This window comes from Solea solea, chromosome 6 (assembly GCF_958295425.1).
Source record: "Solea solea chromosome 6, fSolSol10.1, whole genome shotgun sequence".
Classification (NCBI taxonomy): domain Eukaryota; kingdom Metazoa; phylum Chordata; class Actinopteri; order Pleuronectiformes; family Soleidae; genus Solea; species Solea solea.
Window position 1 is genome coordinate 17,651,626 of NC_081139.1, and position 18,323 is coordinate 17,669,948.

The 18,323-nt window shown below is 39.1% G+C and overlaps 1 protein-coding gene across 2 annotated transcripts in view; it reads left to right on the top strand.

The window, feature by feature from the left end:
* LOC131460269 (contactin-4) overlaps nt 1-18,323 on the top strand; it is a 135,108-nt gene that overhangs the window by 31,652 nt on the left and 85,133 nt on the right. The window lies entirely within an intron of this gene.

Below are 18,323 nucleotides of genomic sequence, written 5' to 3' on the forward strand. Positions count from 1 at the left end.
GCTCCCCGGGCGCTACTCAGTGTGGCAGCCCACTGCTCCTAATTCTAGGATGGGTCAAATGCAGAGGAATATTTTCCCTAAGGGGATTAATAAACTTTGTGTCCGTATGCTGCAAGGCAGCATATGCACTGTCCTGTCTATAATTTGAAATAATAATAATGATAATAATTAGGGCTGCCAAAGTTAGCGTGTTAATTGTTGCAGTTAATACAGCCAAGATTAACGCGATAAAGTAATTTAACGCAGGTTTGTTTACTTCTGGTGTGCGCTGACCTCTGACATGAAAGCCGGAAATGATCCACATGAAACAGTCACAGGGATTGTTGGGCGCGAGGTTTCATTTTTAGAAGCTGAGCGACGGAACCATCGATACAACTAAAGTTACCTGGGTGTCATTGCACAATTTATCGACAATGACTGTAATCCTGTAATCCTGTAATCCTTTGTCTTAACTGTCAAAAAAAACAAATCCACTACTAATTGCTGAGACCTGCACAGAGGAATTCCTCCACATCGCCAACGAGTGGAACGTAAGTGGCAAACTAACCACTCTAGGCCCTGATAGTGTCCGTAATATACTGGCAGCTGCCCGGCGACTCAATTTGGATGACTAGACTTGGATGACCGATCAATGTGTGGCTCACTGTACTCTCATTCTCATCTTCTCTCTCTCTCTCTCTCACTTTATCATGACAAACCAAACGTGAATGTCTAATTTCTAAGGACATTCTCAGGTGGATTTTAAACAATTCCGTCTGAAATGCACGCTGTGTGATTACGCATTCATTTAGTCATTAGAAGAAAAGCATACTTGTAATCGCGATTAATCTACATTAATGAATTTCAAAATGTGAGATTAATTAGGATTTTTTTCATTTTAATAATAATAGTAACAAGGCTAAAACCTGCGGTTAATGCGAGTGCCTGTGACCTTTTCTTTTTAAGTTTCAGCAATACCTTTCAAGCTGTTTTGAGGAATCTTGAGTTTTTAACTCCATTTACTTGATACAGTAGATAAATTGCATCAGTTAACGACGCCATTTTGGTCAGTCTCAGCTGTGGAGACATTGGTACTGACGGCTCCATTTATAGTCTTTTAGATCATTATTTCTGCTTTTTCAATTGTGTTGTTTCTATGTATTGTTTTTATTTTGAACTATGAGCGCACAATAAAGACTTCAGTGTAATTATAATGTAACAGCAAAAAACAAGTTGGTCGACATTACAGAATAGGAAGATTAAGATGATACCATTTACATTTTAAAAATGAGCATGTTAAAACTAAAATTACGAGTGTTGTCGCGCGGTGATTTACAGCACATTGGTTTTAGTGCTGGAAAGGCTATAAAAGCTGCACAAGCTGAAACACAAACACTTCTAGAATGTGGAAATTGTTGATGATTTATCGGCTATCAGGCTGGAATAAGATGGCTTCTCTAGTACGGATCTGTACCATGTTCTGACCTCTGAGCTACAGTACAACCTCCAACATTGACTCACGTAATGTTGACCGCTTTATCGGCCGTATCGGTATTTATGAAGGTCGTGGGGTTCTGGTGGGGTACACTAGAGTTGACAGTCAATGGAAGCCGGAGTACCCGTAGAGAACAGAGGAGCCCACTGGAAAAACATGCAAGCTGGGTTTTGAACCTGTGACCTTTTTGATGTGAGGCACCTTTTCTAGCATGCTAAATGCTACTACTCCACTGTGTGCTCCATAGTAAAAAAAACAACCTCTAATGAATGCATCAGCTTTGTGGAAGACTAAACTACTTGTGATCAAATTAGAAAAAGAATGAGAAGCTGGAGAATGCACAAATGTGGCTTTTCAGATTAAAGAACTCTGCTGCCCCTAAGCCTGTTTCCACCTTTGAAATAATTTCACTACACTTTCCGCAGAGAGAGTTGTGATCATTCCCAGTTTCAGTGTGGTTGATGAGGCCTCGCTTAGTTCATTACAGTTTGTCACAGGCTACAAACACCATGCTCAGTGGACAAAAGCTTTGCATACTAATTTCAGCCACATACATTTTCCTCCTCCTGCTGCTGCTGGTGGTGGTGCTGCTGCTGCTGCATCCCATTATCAAATGCTTAACGTTTGTCCTCGTACAAAAAGATGAAAGCACAGCATTTAACTAGCCTCTGTCTTTGACAAGGACAGTTTTTATTAAAGCACACAGGTGGGGTGTGTGGGTGGCGAGGATCAAAGTAAAGAGTCAAAGAGGTATTTTTTTATTTAAATGCAGTATTTATAGTGGCCATTTGTTTTGATCATTTAACTCGGCACAAGGGGGTTAAACATGCACATTGGCCTCTGCTAGAACCATTGGAGTCGGAGGAGACTCAGCCTTCCCAGGTTTAATAAAGTATTCAAGCAATATAAATGCAACACTGCATTTACTCTTATATGTGATCAAAATTTTGTAAAATCTTCAAATCATTTAAGAGCATGATTATTGCACAGGCCAACTCTACACCTTTAGAAGACACTGAACTAAAGCTTCACATTTTTTTTAAGGTGGAGCAGAAAATCAGTATCTGGTTTGACCACCGTTTGCCTCTCACAGTCCAACTTATCTGCTTCACATAGATTTGTATCAAGTTTTTGATCACGGCCTGTGGAATACCGGTCCACTCTGCGGTCGCACCCGTCGATCCGAGCCATGAGCTTTGCTTGGCTGAGCTTTCCCTCAGATGGATTCACAGGAATTAAACCAACTGTTTGATCAGCCGTGTGGGTGGCTCATCTCAGCCGATCTCTCACGTGACGACACTTGATGTGGACGGAGCGGTGACACATGGTCTGGGGTGATGAGGCCTGTAGGGTGAACTGCCAAATTCTCTGAAAGGATGTTGTAGGAGGCTTGTGTTGGTGAAATGATCGTTCATTTCTTGGACATCCCTGGAGTGAGCATTACAACGGCACACTCCATCATACCAACTGATATAATGGTTTGTATGCTGGCTGTCAGTTTCCTGCTACTTGATAAGCTATTAGCAAATTGTTATGGAGATGCTTAAGAGGAAAGCTGTTGTATTCATTGTTGTAAACCACATTTACTGTCGGAGACAAACAAAGACAGCGGAGGGCAAAGGATTAACCGTCAATCAATCCAGTTTAATAAGCATCGCGCTTGTCATACACATAAAATGTACACAACAACAACATGAAGACAAGAGTTTTTCATGAAGAATGAAAAAACACACACAAAGGTATATTGAGGAAAATGCCAATATCACAAGTTTGCAAGTGAGGGAACAACAGACGGAGTTTTACATTAATAAATGTAGATTAAATACAAATAAAACCCTAATAGTAAATAAGCAGACGTCATATGTATGTTATTTATTCTACTGGGCCACTTTGTAATAACCTGTTGTGAATATTGCTGTAACTGCTCTAGAGACAGTACTTCAGATTCCAAAACTTATAGACACAGGCTATTTTTGTTTACAACAAAATAAATTCTTATTTCATTCTTTAATCTGTAATTCCCAATTCTCCTTTACAATAACACACAATGACACATTAACATATTAAAAATCATATGGACAAAGAAATTTGAATTAATAATAATAATAATAATGATGAAATAATGATGAAATAAGGAAAAATACTAACCGCATATGCAATGTAACCATATTTGTTTATTTTCCTGGGTACCGTGTATGTCTTATGTCAACGTGTTCACTTCACCGTGTGGAAATGCATGAAAATGATAAATCTGCGAACATCAGAGCTCGTTTCCACTGGTCTTTTCTCTCCTGTGTGAAGGGATTTCCTCCTAAAACAGATGGGTCGCTTGTCACTCGGAGACAGACGGCAGCGAGGTAGGAGCAGGGAAAGGTAGGCAGGGAGGGAAGGGCAGAGAAAATAGGTCATTAATTCATCAAAAAGGATGAAGCTTACAGTCTTTGCTTTGCCTTTCAAAGGAACAGGGATTCATTTAATTGCAGTTTAATGACCCTAATAAGCTGTCATATACTGTTTGCGTCCATGGCAACCCTGAAACCCCCGAATCCCCGTTTCACCCCGGTTTATCATTAACCTCCTCCTAATCTAATCTGGCACTGAAAAAGAGTCATACAATTGTGTTATGGGAATTTTTAAAAAGGGATAAACAAACAAAACATTGTACTACATTGTTGGAATGTTGGAATCTCTTTAAGATCTCATCCTTGTAGTTATAAAACAGTATACAGTGTATAACAGTTTATGACAGTGCAAAGCATCAATGGTGTCATGTAATAATGCTCTACTTTGTTTTAAAAATGAATATTTCACTAAGGCTTGACTTAAAATTGCAACACGTTCCATGATGTAGACGTAGTGCTCAAGCATCCAGACCTAAGACATACTTTTGGCTGTAGAGTAGGCAGGTGAGGTGGTGATGATAGGTATTTACACTTCACTGGGTCTCGTTTTGATAGTATTTTCTAAGTCTGTCTGGCCAGCGATATTATTTTCAAGACTATTCAACTTGTCTGGTTAAGCAGAGTGCACGGGGCAGAAAGTCTCCAAATTTCTATTTCTATTAAAGAGACTGCATTACAAAGTATAGGCAAAACTTTACCTCTGTGGTTTGTGGTGAAAGTTTAAAATCCAAAGTTTGTTCCTCTCGTGCTCTGCCATTCATGTATCACCTTCCAACTGCACATTACCAAACTAAGTAAGCAGCTCACTCAGTTAGACTAACTTTATTTATCTGTTTGACTGGGACCACTTATTCACAATGAACGCTTCATTAATTATTCTCCGGGTAAAAAAAATCCATATTTATTGAAAAGTCCAGGCTGTGTGCATTTCCTCCAAGTAGAGACACAGATCCTGGTATCAGATTTATTACTTCAGATTATAAGTCCAATTCATTTGGTTTGTCCATTTTCCTTCAATTGATGGTGGTGCCCCTCTTATAAAGTGTAGTGGATGCTGACGTATTCCTAGATAATTATCTTTGAATTTTTAAACAGCTGTTTGTCGAATCATTTCTGCCCAGAACACTTTTTGTCAATAGCTGAATATTAACTTAGTCCCTTGACAACTATTGGCACTCTTACAACTCGGCTCTACTCTACTCAGTTTGGTATCAAGTGCGTTGTTTTCCTGTACGGAATCATTAGAATCAGTTAACTATAAAGATTTGTTCCCCGAATCGTTCAGTACTTGCTGCACGACCTGAGACAGTCTCCATCTGACAAGGTCCCAGAACTTAAATAAGGCTGAACGGGTCGTGATTCGGCCCACGATCGCCGGCTTTCGACAGTGCTGTCGCTAAATACACCAAACTCCACTTCCTTGCTTCCTTGCTCAATGTTAAGTCTTTTTACATACAGGTCCGCATTTGCGCTCATGGCTCTTCCAGTGACTGCACGTGACACTTTGGTTTCGGCTCAAACCAGGTACCAAGTACTGTAAAAAACCGAGTAGAGCCAAGCAGAGTACTACTAAAACTGTATAATGAAAAAGCCCCATATGACTCAAAGAGTCCGCGTGTAAAATGTAGGTGAAATTATTTTTAGTTGTGTACAACCATCTAAATTTCTGTTTTCATTACCCCAGAAAATGGTGATTGTACACTAATAATTAAGTTCATTGTTTTTTTCAATCAATTTAATATAATTTCCTTTAAATTTGACACACTGGACCTTTAAAGGCTCTTTTAAATGTCTTCTGGGATTCTTTGCGACCAGTGAAGTGCCCAGCAGGTTGTTGTTCTGTGTAAGTGGCTCTTAGAGATGCAGATGTAAGAGCCGAGTCATGCTTCATAGAAACAGAATGATATCATCTAGGTTGCGTGTCCTTTGTAGAACAACTGGACCTTGTCTTCAAAAAGGGACCTGAATCCAGATTGGATTTTCATGCAATGGTAAACATTTTTGCCCTAGTCGATAACTCCTAGTTTAGATTCTGTTCCCAGTAAATACGAACTGTACCAGCCTGCTGACAGTCGAGCATCTCACATGTGTTGTTTTGTAAGCACTTGGTCCTCCATGTAGACAGCATGTGGTAATCATTATAGCAAGTGTCTCATGAACAACACACTGAATTTTGACAGAATTATGGTGAAACCAGAGCTTTTTTTTTTTTGTCCCTTTCCTGTATTATGTATTTAATCGTTTATAGCTGACACAAATTGCTGTATATTTTAGTTGTTTGAAGTGTTGGCTATTTCAAAATGATTTATTTGCCCATGTGAGGACAGAGCCGTTTGACTTAACATGCCACTAAATCTCACATGTCGTCCTCCAGGTGATCTGCTGTGAGGTTCATTAAGAATAAAGACATAATGAGGCCAACTACTGTACAGCAAATGACCAAGAATAAAATGCCTCTGGCTGCGGTCATAATCATTTTCATTTATTTCTTGACTTACACTTTGCCAACAAGTGCAGTTTTGGGCTCCTGACTGCGAAAGTCTCTCGTAACATATGTAGGACTGAACAATGAATGGTTTTTGCAAATCTAGTTTTCAAAATCGAGTTTAAAAACAATGACATTTTATTGGTTTACATTTGTTTTTTCTATGTACAACGCTAACAAAAAAAAAACAGGTAATACATCCAGTATATTGGAGACACTTGAACACAACATAAAGGTTTTCATTATTTCTTTATTTTCATGATCTTATACAGAGTGTCCTATACTATGGGATCCAGGTGGTTGCAGTTTGTCTGAATCTTCAACCTTTGATGGCACTAAACCTAAACTACACACTGGTCCTGTCTCATGGAAATGCCTTATCAAAGTTTGAAGCAGTTAGAAAATAAAGGATAAACTGAAGCTCATTTGATTTTTTTTTGACATAAATTGTTAGTACAAGTAATTGCTTTAAGATTAAAAATAGTAGGGATGCACAATATCATCAGCACGAAATTGGCTGTATATTGGCAAACATGCCGAGATCTGCTGATAGGACTATTGACTAAAATAGTAGGCTGAAAAAGCTGCTCCCTCCTTGACTTATATACTAGTGCCCCCTACAGCTTTTATTTATTTTGCACAGTAAAGATATGTTATATCCACTGCTGCGACATATGTATAAAAAATATGATTTTAATTTCACTACAGAAGAGACTAAATGACCTTTGCAGTCGGGCAAAGGGAAAGGTGTGTATATATATTGGTATCGGTTATCAGCCCAAGCACTCGCGGCATATCAGGATATCGGCAAAAAGTTCAATATCATGCATCCCCCAAAAGATAGTTTGTTGTAAAAATGAGCTTGTTGTATGTACTTTAAGGAGGACTAGCTTTTCAGAACCCACCGTCTTGTGCTGACAGCTGGAACCAGAGCGTGTGTTTTGAAGTGGAAACTTACTACACAAAAGAAATAAAGTGACCTTTCCCGTTAATTAAATCACCGTACCTGTCATCGCTATTTTCACCAAATTATTCAGTCTTCCATAAAGATAATGAAAAAAGTATCCCCAATTTTGACAGACCCAAACTACATTTGTCAGTACATGTGACATTTTTGTCAAATAAAAATGTATTTGCCGGGACAAATCAACAAAGTAAATATAGAGCTGGAACAAAGCAAACGTTACCACTGTGTTTGCAGGATCACACCCAAGCAGCTTACTTCCCACATTGTCTCAATGACTCAGATTAGAGAGAATATAGACAAATACTTTCAGAGGAAATTGGCATACAGTAAAATGTACAAAAAAACTGATTTCACTGCTTACACAATCGACTTTACCCCGGTCCAGGTTATGTCTGCTCACGTTTTGTCTGTGTGCTTTCACGCTGTATTTTTGTTCCCACTGCTGGAGTTCCTGCTGCGTTGCTGGAAGCCCTGCATGCAATCAAGCTTTGACTTGTAAACTCAGCAGCCGTCTGCCTCTGAAATGTAAAACAGCCTTTGTGGGATATTGGACAAGTTTTGCAGTGCACTTATTACTTTTTCGGGATGTTTTTCAAGACGTCTTGCTATTTATTTATTTTTTTTCTTCTTTTTTTCATATTACTTTGTGCACACTTTAGACTACTTTGGATGTTTAGCGACTCTGTAAAATACAGAGTGAATGCTAAACTTTAATTTAACAGAGCAAAGTGTTACGGTGAGGCTTTATTTGTGAGGAAAGTCCATATCCTCACCTCCTTCTGCTGACTCAGATTCAGGAACAAATGAGGTGGCACAGGAAAATAAACAAGTAGGTCTATACAATGCCCCTGGACTGTGGCCAGGAAGTATGACGCTGGATGTGGAAATCTTTGCTAGAGATTTAATCGGTGCAACCACAAGGCAAATGGTAAAGCTTTGAAATCTAAATTGACTGTATTGGTATTAGATTTAAGAGTGTGCAGTTGGTGTTGATGAGGAAAGACTTCCAAAAGTCAAAATGGGTAGGTATAATGATAATAATAATAATAATAATGATAATAATAGTAATAATGATACATAAACATGGGAAATTGTTAGTTGTTAGTGTTTCAGCACAATGAAGTAAATATATTTATAGAGCGAGTTTGCCACGATTATTCTAGTTTTAGATACAGTTCTGTTGTCTTGTGTGTATTTATCTTTGGTAACGTGAATAACAATAAAAAGTGCATAATGCATATAGTGCTTCAAATTCACTCAAATGTTCCGAGAGAAACACAAATAATGACTGCGGTGAGATATTTTGAAGTGCATATTTTAGTCCTCGGCTGTAATCAACAGCACTTATTTTGCTATGAACAGATAACAGCGACTAAGTAATGCATCACAAGTGCAAGACAAGAAAACAAAGCAACAAAAAAACAAGACATGATTGCCACTCACGGCGCTGTAGATTCTTTTTAATCATTGAATACGTCAACCTCAGTTTAGATGCAGTTCTGCAAATAAACCTATGATCCAAAGTGATACATTATTGTTGCTGTTTATGTGGGATGAGCCATCCTGTTGCCATGAAACTGAAACAGTGGACTGCATGGTTAATGTGACAGAAGGAAATGTGTCTTCTTTTTTTTAAAAACCGAACGAGTCTCCCAGTTTTCTGTCTAATTTGTCACAGAGAGGGACTTGGCAGGCATGTGTGCAGTTGGAACACATTCAGGGGAGCCGCTTTATGCCTTAGAGAGGCTCACGGAGTGTGTGACCTTACAAACCCAGCGTGTCGACCTGGCTGTAAAAGCACACAAAGGCCACCAAAGTCCTGGATCCACTGTGTTTCGCTGCGGCTGCCAAACGAGTCACAAAACACCAACATCCGACTCGCTGTGTCCAACCCCGTCTCTTAGGACTGTAGAGAGGGAAAGAAGCTCAGGCTATTGCAATTATTTTTGCCTTTCCGGAGCAAAAAAAAACGCATTATTACAGCAGTATATAATATAAATCTTTTGAAATTGCTTTAAAATTCACACGTAATTCGCTTTGCTGTACATTTTTAGGAAGAAAATTGTTCATGATCGTTGGTTGACGACTACAATCGCAGCGATTTTTCTACTCCTGTTCATATTTTGGAACGCAAAGATTTTTTACACATCTGACCTTTACTGGTGCATCCAGTGAAGCCAAAATTGACTCCATATTTGCAGTCAATCTCTTGAAATAATGGATTATTCCCATTCACAGGAAGGTCACAATAGAATTAGCGTGACTTCCTTTTAGTTAAATGTGATAATATTGTATATGTCTTAGTGTAGTTAGCTATTCTTTTGGAAGTCTCAGTGAACGTATAAGCAACGTGGCACAGTTTTATTTAAGAGGGAAGTGTGAATGCATGATCAGGAGGAGAAATATCTAATCTGCAGGTTTGGGGGTGAGCTTCTGTAACGATCAATCGCGTTGGTTCCTCTCATCTCTTGTATAAGCAGCAAGCAGTGACCCGGACAGGGAGGGGCTGATGTGTCAGAGAGAGATTAAAACAAAATGAAAAGAACACACGGAGAACCAAATGCGCTTGCAGTGGTAGAATTTCCAGGCGTTTTGTGTGCGGTGGTTTAGCAGTTGTTGGATTGTCAGAAGGGTTGTTGCAGTCGTACAAACAATCGGTAGGAATGTGAGGAATAAAGGTGTTTAATCGGCTCGACTGGAAAGCCCTGGCATTCTCGAAGTTGTTGTGGGCAGCTCACTTATCACATTGAACAACAGTATTGATTTTTTTTTTTTTTTCTTCCTGCAGAACTCCACATCACAGGATCACACTCCTGTGGATGATATTGTTAGTGATCCTTTTTTTTTCTGTTCATTTAAAACAATTTTAATCTTGATGCATATACAAATCTTCGCTCATTTGACGAGTGTTTACTTGTTGTTTTTGGTTGTTTTTTGGAAAGTGTGTTTGTGTGTGTCAGAGCCCTCGGTCCCTACACACCCGTAGGGCCCCAAGTACCTGGTGGGTGGCCCCAAAATTAAGGTTGATCAAAAATATCACAATAATCATTACATTATTTTATAAAAAATATATATAAATTATTAATGAACAGGCCCACCGTTGTTTTTTTTTTTTGTTTTTTTTAAATTAGTACCCTATTCCAGAATTTGGGCAAATTAAATGTTTTTACCTAATATGTAAAAAGAGGGCCCCCCCCCCCACCTCTTCCCCAAAGTGGTACAGTCTTCAAAATGATTGTCTTTTTGCAACAGAGTTATCTCCACTTCTCTGGTAGTAGCCTGAAGTTTCCCATATTTCTTTATCAAGCTGTTTTTGAACGGTGAAGCTGGCATAATGGCAAGTAAGAGATATGACTCTGGCGATTAAAAAAACGTAAGAAGAGAAAACTGCGAGATGACGCCCGTGCATGCCTTTGCTGGTAAGTGCCAGGCTGATGTTGACATGTCAGTCCGGGGCCACATCTCCCAGTGTACACGCCAATTATGCCCCCAAAAGCTTAGCAGCGGTTCTGGTGTGTGTACTTGCATTTGTTACCTCTTTTCTGGCATTTCTGCCTTGTCAGGACCAGGACGCCTCATGGGAACCAGAACCTGGTGCTAATAAGGCAGGGCATCATTTCTGAAGGACTAAATCCGTTTAGAGCAAAGATTGACTTGTGGCAAGGTTAAGGTTGGGAATGAACTGGTTATAGTAAAGATTAGGGATAACTGTGTGTGTGTGCGTAAAAGTGTGCCCATGAAAGTAACTAAAAGTGCCCTGCTTTTGCTGTAAGAGGTTGTCTGAACAGCTTCTTAACACACATGCAATTTTGTGCGAGAATGAGCACTAAAATTGCGCCGCGCTGCCTAATTAGCATAAACACAGCCTCAGCTGCGCCTCTCCTCCCACCTCAGCGTTCGGGGCAGGAAATTAAACAACAGGTGAATTTTCTGGAGCCTCTGATAGAAAATAAAAATTAAACTTCAGCCTGAGCACTGACATTATGCCTGCAGAGGAACACAGTCCTCACTCTGAGCCTTTTGTAAGGTTTTGAGATTGCTCATTTTGCAGACACTGTGGTATCACGGTGATGCCGGTTGTTAGACGCCCACCTAACGACACGCTCTTGCAAGGCAAGATGAAAACACACCTCAGCATCAAAGATTCTTCCTTGGTAAAAAAAAGAAAAAGAAAAAAAAGCCTTCCTTGATATTTGTGGATTTAAAACCTGCCATGGTCCTGCAAAGATCACAAATGAGTAGTTTTCAACCCTGCTGTGAAGCCAGTGTCGATTAATGCCCAGCTTGTTGTGTGTTCTATCATTAGGACAGATGCCATACCACACGATGTGATGTGAGAAATGTATTGTATTAAAACATAAAATGACTGTGATGTTCTAACACAGATTCAGGAAACATGTTAAAATACTGGCTTCACTGAAGTGATATTCACAAAATAAGTTTTCATTTGCAGGCCAACGACACTGGTTCTGTTTTGGTTGGAGCTTTGGTCTGTGGTGCCTGCACACCAACATGGGTCAGTCCCACTGATTAGTTCCCAGACCTTGGAAAATTCTCCCAGTGAGCGACAACCTGGTTCACTTCCTGCACTCTAATTTATCAACATGCATAGCAACATGTTGTTTGGCAGTTAGCGTCACCATGATAAGTAATATTCGTTTTAATAAGAGACAGAAAAGTAAGAAAGTGCAGGTCTAATTGTGGTTTAGAGATGTAGCACACTTGACTCTTAGATTAGTAACTACATTAATGTGTAATACAATAACAACCCTACTTTTCACATGTCTTTTGAACATAAATACTCCCAAGATTTTACTATAATGTTTTTCCATTTGGTTAAAAAAAGTGTTTGAGCTAGAACACTCCAAAAAGAACAAATTATCTGACAAATGTCATTATTTTTTAATATACTTTTCCAATTTCAGTGGATAAATGATTCATTTATTCTTATAAAGATAATAACACTGCTTTTTTTCATCCCCTTGTTGTTGCTATTACTATGATGTCTGTTAAGTTTTTGCCATTCAAATAATATCACAATTAATAATAGCTTTGGGGGAAATCCTGCATGCATTAGCATTAATTGAGGTAAGAAGATTAACCCAAACAAACCGGCTCAGCCGATGATAAACGAGTTGAAACCTCTCCGCACGCAGCCACCTGCAGTCACGGGTGCTCCAAGTTGTTAATGATCACCAGTGGCAATTTTGCTATCAATTAAATTGACGAGAGGATGTTAAAGGTGTCTCCACAGGAAGTGTGTTCTACCGTGTCAAAGCACTGACAGGGAAGTGAAAATGGGGCTCGTGAAATGCTGACTGCAGCCACATCGCTCCCCTGTATGTGCCAGATAGTGCCGCTGCAATTAAGAGGCCAGCTTGTCTAATGGGGCAGCAACATGAAGAATATGTCGAGGCCACCTTTGTGAAACGCTCGCAAGTCTGAGCTGCAGATCAAAGTCGCTGGACTTTGGCTACGGGCTATTTTAGTGGGGAGTCTCGTACTGTCTTTATGAACTGGCAGGAGCAGGTTCATAAAATTATTAATGAGTTTTTCATAATTTTGGGGCAACACTCTTCATTCGGGGAGTAAAATCTAACTGTATATACAGTCCCCGATTGGTGTTAATAATTTGTTTTGTTTGAGACAACATATTGGTACAAGTGTAGAGCAATGGCCGTTGTAATCCAGCTCTAATCACAGGGAGGATGCACGTATATTCAAAAAAAAAAAAAAGAAAAAATCAGCAACTGCCTTAAGCACAGCAACATTAACCAACAATCAGTATCCGCCTTAATTAACAAACATCTGTTCACCAGACATGACAACGTGAAGACGGGGAACGCGGTTATGTGTGCGAATGTGTGGAGAGACATCGAGGGAAGATGATGAACAAGGTCACGACAATGAGGCAGACTTTTATTTGAGACAGTTGTAGAGAGTGTGTGTGTGTGTGTGTGTGTGTGTGTGTGTGTGTGTGATTCATGGACATGGATGGATAAATGAGAGAGACAGAGAGAAGCACAATAAACTCTCCTTGTGCAGGTAAAGAAGAGCTCTTCAAGCCTGTCACTGGTCCTTTAATGTTCCACAGTGTAACAATTAGTGACATCTAATGATGAGACTGCAGATTATAATACAAAGGAGTCTCTGTTCACCCCCTTCCTCGCCCAAGTGCATCAGGGAACCACAGTGGCGTTGGCATATGAGAGGATTTTTTTGTACTTCTTTGTTTGTGTAGTAGGGGCTGGTTTATTCATTTGGGCGGCTGTAGAAGCTGTAGAATGTAAAAGGCATTTTCAAATGCTATAAAAAAACATTTTTATTTTAAAGCTATTATCTAACTTCTGTCCGTCTGTGTGGTATATTCCTTTTCTGCTAATAAAACCATCCTAAATGTCACACACTGGTTTCAGATGTCAAAAACAAAATGATCACAAGATACAGCAGTCACAACAATAATAGTAGTAGTTCAAACTGTAACACACTCCACTCAACAGTTGACGTCTGTCCCAGCTGTGCCATTGTGTTCAATGTTTTAATATAGTTCATTTTTAAACTATTTTTTTTAAATTTGAATTGTTCTCTATGATTTTATGGCTCGACAGAGGCAGAAACGCACTGATCAGCCCCAAACTTAAAACCAGTTACCTGTTTTAATGATAGCTACCCGGTAGCTGGTACTTTTTATGCTCTGGCGAGCTTCCAAGGGAGCTGAGCCGATACCACGCGTGACGCCGTCAGACTGTCGGCCACTGATTGTCAGCGTGTCGTCCCACACAAGGATCAAAGAGAACAATGCCGAACTGTAGAACCTAAAAACGTGGGTTAATGTCCAACAATTACCAAGGAAATGTCTAAACCTTCATCGTTTAACAGATGAGTCTGGTGTACATAGCGACAGCACTGCCGTAAGTGGCGATCGCGACCGTTGAGCCGCATCATAGTTTAGTCACTGTGTCAGACAGAGTCATGGAAGAAGAACTGAACAAATCTTTTTTTTAATTAACTGATTCTAATGATGACGTTGAGGAGGTATTGTAAAGGAAAACCTGCCGCGCCGTGCCGTGCCGTGCCGTGCCGAGCTGGGAGCATGTAGTGGAAACACGGCAAATGAACCATTTGTTTTTGTCTGAGATGCAAAATCTAGTTCCACTAAATATTGTGTGTAGCATTGAAAACACAATTACAGTTTGATCAAATGAACGCTGAATGCAGGAGGAGGATGTTATAGCTGTCTGTATAATCTTCATGAAACCTTTGCCACGTCCTCTTATACTATGGTCTTAGCTGTCATTTTGTTTATACCTACAGTATGGGATTTTTCCTTTTAAAACATTCTTTCACCTTCATACTTACTGCTTGGCCCATACTGTATGTGTTCCTCGTTTAATTGACAGGTAGGTGGCTTGTTAGTGTCTGACAAAGTATCCAGGTGGCTCGCTAACCAAATATAGACCAATCACCCAGAAGTGCAAGGACACTTTTCTGCAACCTTCAGCACGCCTCCATGCTCATGGTGTTCTTTGTCTGTACTACACACCATGTGCACGTTTATCTGTTTTCCTCCAGCTGCATTCCAGTTTTCCAGTTTTCCAGCAAATGAAAAATGTCACAGTGGATCTTACATTATGAACACAGATGTCTGTGCGCACACAAACAGACACACTCATCAATTAAAATCCCTTACTGATAAATCACATAATTAATGTAAAATTAACGCAAAGAAAGCATTATTTCTGCTTCTGCGTGTGCAATTTTATTCTCATTTACACCATTTTACAATAGATTTTGTAAAGAGATCACGTTTTTCACTAACACACTGAATATTCGACTGAAGCTTAAATGTAAAAATATATAAATCCATGTTTTGCAAATCAAATCACAATATATATAAAATGCAATTCGACATTTTCCCCAAGTCTTTCAAGCCAAAACAGTTTATAGCTAGTAACCGCAGAGTGCAGGAACATTTCCTCCTTCAGCTGCATGGTCTAAATGGAGTCTGAGACCTGGCAGTAATGGGTGTCTTGTCTCTTGGGGTGATATTCTCAGGTTGAGACTCGGTGAGAGACAAATTAATTGATGCCACTGAGGAAATGGAGAGTGAGTTTGGGGTGCATGAGAGGGCAGGGGTAAAGGGGACTTTTGGGGATCCTGCTTTTTTGGGCTTGTGATTTAATATAGAACCATTCAACCCCTTATGATGGGTTGAATGGCTACTGAGCTACTGAGGTTACTTTCCAGCTTCCTTAATTGGAAAAATGCTGTTATAGTTGTTTTTGCACATTGAGACAAAGACTCAAAACATGTTATTGTAAATATGTTTTATACTTTGTAAAATTCTAATTAAAATGTATTGTTAATGCAATATTTTAACATGCAGTACATTGTAAATAACTGCCAGATATTCAAAGTTATTCTGAAAACATTGTCAAATAATACTCCATACTCCTGTCTATGTACGTAGATGGACAGAGTATTAATTCCACCCCTATAATGTGCACATTGCATTGAACGTTGCCATTGAATGGCTGCAGTACACAAGTGCAACAAGCTGACACGATAAGATGTCCCTTACTGCACATTTTATGCATTTTTTTTTTTTTAGTGGGTTGATTATTAACAGTCTGTTCAACCAGCAACAAAAATTGATTGAAACACAATTGTTTGTTTACATTTTTTATATTGAACATGACTGGCAAATCAGGTATTGAAATAATTCTACCCTTGTAAAACAATAAGGCACTTACTTGAAAAGCAACTCAAATTAGCTTATTGTGAAAGTTCAAGTGGATTAGATTTAGATGTGTTTATTTTCAGAAATTGAATGTAGTACCTATAAGTATTGTATGTGCGCATTAGGGTATAATTACTTTAAAACTAATGTTTCGACAGCAGCCCAAATGGACAAACCAGTCCGAGTGTATATATAATGCTATTTAAAGTGGTAGCTTATTAGGCAAACGGCTTGCTACCTTACATTACAGTGACCTAAAGTTTTAAACGGTAAACAAATTCAGCAGCACTCGCCAGCTCACAGCACTCGTTGAGGAGGCCAACATGGTTCCCTCATCACAATATTTACGGTGATTACGATAGCACTTTGGTTGATGTGTATCTTCCTCTGGTATAAATACACAGCATGTGAGGTCTGGATGGAAAAGGATAGAAAAAAAACAAAACACCAAAAATTCACATTATCATTTGAATATACACCGCAGAGATGATGATATGTAAATAATCTCTCTCATCTTTTTCTTCTCTTTCAGACAGATCTTTAACATGCATCTTGCTTTTGTTTGGGTAAATGATACAGAGCTTTTATTGAGTGTTTGGAAATCCATTTTTTGTCGATGTTTGCAGTGCACAACCCTTTAGCGGCAGCAAGTCCCAAGACATTTACATTCTGAAATTGAAAAGTCTCAGTTTTCAGAACAGGTTCCTTCTGTGGGTATTTGTTCACCCACTTTGTATAGTCACAGTGGGACCGTGTTGTTAGATTTTCAATATATGACATTTTCTGTGAGCCATCTATCATCAGATCAGCCGAGGTTTCAAATGTGTACTCCTCACGTTGCTGACAACAAACTTGGACACACATAACGTGTAGCTTATTATTTTATAATTATACATATTATTCTTCATGTTATGCAATGAGACGTTATGATGAGCTTCAATAATGGGAAATCACACCGCCAATGAGCCAGTCAATATTAATGTAAATGGAATCTGTGTTTCTCATGGGGACGAACGGGTGGCAGCAGAGACAATCTCTCCCCAAGGTGCACAGACTGAAGTCTGTTCCACATTATGACAGAACAGTAATGGAAACGAGATAATAATATATACCCCATTACCTAATTTCATTATCTAATTTCCCATGGAGATCAATATCAGTGTTTGATCTAATCTATCTTAACTTCTAATCAAGGTTCTAGGGAAGTAAGTGAATATAAATGTTTTTTTTTTTTTGCCTGATTAAATACAGTACATTTCCATAATTTAGATGTATTTTTGGGGGGGCAAGGTGGCTGGAGGCGCTGCAAGCTTTAAGTTCCATTTATTATCTACAAACAGAAGCTTCCATTGTGCATTGTGCAAAATAACCTTGAAGGTGCCATGAGATTAGGGGAGGGTCAAAATATCGATTTGGGGATATATGTCGTCGCTTCCTTGTGCAATATGGTAATCGATTTGCGAGGGCAAATGAAGGCACTTTTAAATAATCAGTCCCTGCCAGTTTCACTTGCCATGTGTCACCACTTGATGTCTCCTCGAGGTGGCGCTGCTCAAAGGAATGAGCTCCACTTGGTTGAGTTACCTGGCCGAGGGAGACATGCTCCATCCACGTTCAAGACATAGGCCCTTTCTCAGTACCCAAGAATGCAAGTATGTACTCGCATACTTGGGAAGTACGACTGGAGTACATACTTGCCAAGTACGGGAGTACACGAGTATGATCTCTCCAATTGGAACGGCAGCGTACTTCCATGTCCTACTGTTTGAATGGCGGTGGTTGAGTGCTTAAGCCTCATTACCGCCACCTACAGTGTTGATAAATGAACATATGAACAACTTTTAATAAATGCATATATATTGTTATTATTTTCACATTTTAAATATTTAACTTAATTTATTAATTTATTTTTATTAAAATATACAGTACAATAATATAAAGGTATCTCATCTATATCTATACAAGTATCTCATGACAGAGAGAAAGGGCAATAGACTTTTCTGTAACTTTGGTGCAACACTGTGATTAATCTTAGAACTTTGACATTTTTAAGTATTTCAACTATTTAAAATGTTTAACCTCACATGGTCCAACTTTAAAGATTTTTTGACGTTATATTCTTGTTATCTTTCATACCCAACATTCCAAAACTGTAATGTAGCATTCTAGATCTCTAACCTTAGGGTGACAGGTTTCTAGATTGAACTACTGTGGACGGCTGTGATCTAACGTTCAAGAATTCTAAAATGTAGATT